This window comes from Mus pahari, chromosome 8 (genome assembly GCF_900095145.1).
Source record: "Mus pahari chromosome 8, PAHARI_EIJ_v1.1, whole genome shotgun sequence".
Classification (NCBI taxonomy): Eukaryota; Metazoa; Chordata; class Mammalia; order Rodentia; family Muridae; genus Mus; species Mus pahari.
Window position 1 is genome coordinate 51,939,757 of NC_034597.1, and position 2,208 is coordinate 51,941,964.

The window sequence follows — 2,208 nt, forward strand, 5'->3', positions numbered from 1 at the left end:
ACATTCTTCATACTCACAATAACCTCTGCAACCTCATAATGACTATAGGTGACATAAAATAACTCTGTGTAACCTCACAGTGACTTTTTTTGCAAGTAATATACATTATTTTATTACAAATTTTTAAAAAAACAAAAAAATGCAACATCCTGAAAAAAAATTCACTGGTAATACAAATTCCTATGAAGTTTTTTTTTTTTTTTTTGCTACCATAAGAAATTTAAAAAAAAAAAAAAAACATTAAATATTTAGAAACATTCAACCTCCAAAGCTTTAAATCTAACTGTAGTTGTAGCCCCTAAAAAAGCTACAAACTCTTTTTAAAAAGTATTTTCTCTACAAAAAAAAATCTCATCAGCTACACAAAAATCTGTACAGTTTTTATACTGAAACTAATGTTGAGCTGCACTTGCATTTCACATTGTTAGCAAAATAATTGCCTGAGCACATATACTCCACACTTTAGGACAGCCACTTATTCTTCATCCTCATCTTCTTCCTCTTCACCTTCTTCCTCTTCTTCCTCCTCCTCCTCCTCTTCCTCATCTTCTGGTTCATTCTTCTTCTTTGAGCCTGTTGGCCCACCAGGACCCTTCTTTCCTGCTCTGCTTTTGCCCATGGCACGGTATGCAGCAATATCCTTTTCATACTTCTCCTTTGGTTTAGCTGCTTTCTGCTCAATACGGTTGTTTATCTTTGGCAGATTGCTCAGACCACATCTCACCCAGTTTCTTCCCAGTATCTCCAATAGACAGGCCAGGGTGTTCAATTTTGATCTTTGGGTGATTTTCAGAGCAAAACAGGAAGAAGGCAGACGGTAGTCTCTTCGGAGCATTTGGGTCTTTTTTCTTTCCTTTCTTATCACCTTCGGGAGGAACATAGTTCTTCATCTCCCTGTCATAACAAGCTTTGTCGCTCTTGGCCAAATCTTCAAACTTGGACTCTTCCTTTGCGGACATGGTCTTCCAAATCTCTCGGAGAATTTCTTGGAGAACTCGGCGAAGTTGACCGACGAATCCGGATGCTTCTTCTTGTGCTCCTCGCGGTAGGTCTGCAGGAAGAGGGCGTACAAGGACATTTTGCCCCGCGGCTTGTTGGGATCACCCTTGCCCACGATGGCGTGGAGTCTACCTGGCACGAGTACTGCTTCCCTCAGACCTCCACAGAGAGACTTCCTTCCCTAAGCTCCTGCGAGAACTGGTTTCTCAACCCCCAGCCTCTTGTTTTGCAGAGTTCTCCGGGTCACGGCAACTTGACCAAACTAATCCACAGTGACTCTTTGTAACCTTAATAATGACACATTTTGGTATTCATAATGGCTTATGTGCCCTCACCATGATTTTCAGAAAGAGCCTGGGTGCTTTCACTATGATTCCGTGTGACCTTCACAATGATTCTGTCTGACCCTCGTAATCACAGTGTACCCTCACAACGACTTGTATGACATTCACAATGTCTTTGTATACCCTCACAATGATGTGTATCTTCACTGTAACACCGAATGTCCTCACAATGACTTATGTACCCTTGTAATGATCCTGTGTGCTCTCACTACTAATTATATGCCCTTAAAATGGCTTGTGTACCTTGTAATGACCTTGTCTGACCCTCCCAATGACTTTTTGCCTTCACAGTGGTCCTGTGTGTTCTAGAATGACTTTTTGTCCTTACATTGAGGGTTTTTTTTTTGCTCTCAAAATGTATAGCCTCACAATAACTTTTTATACTTTCACAATAACTTGGTGTGATCTTTACAGTGATTCTGTGTGACACTCTTAGTGACTTGTAAAACCTTCATAATGACTCTGTGTGTCCCTCAGTAACTCTGTATAGCCATCAGGATAATTGTGTGACCATCACAATGACTAGTGTGCCCACAAAATGTTGTTGAATGTTCACATCCTGACTCTGTCTTCCCTCACAATGACTCTCTGTTACCGTCATTATGACTTTGTATACACTCACAAAGCATGCTGTGTCTTCAAAAATGACTCTGTGACCTTTACAACGACTCTCTGTGACTCTCAGAAGGACGTGTGTACCCTCACAATGACAACGACATTATGAGACATCACAATGACTTCATGGGCACCTAACATCAACTCTTGTGCCCTCATACTGACTGTACCCCTTAGACATTACTGTATGTGCTCTTTACAATAATTCTTTGTACCTTCATCATGTCTTTGCATGCCCACACATTGACTT

At 40.8% G+C, this 2,208-nt stretch overlaps 1 pseudogene; it reads right to left on the reverse strand.

Annotated features, from left to right (window-relative positions):
- Nucleotides 1-419: 419 nt before the first annotated feature.
- On the reverse strand, nt 420-1,944 carry LOC110325094 (annotated as a pseudogene).
- Nucleotides 1,945-2,208: the final 264 nt, after the last annotated feature.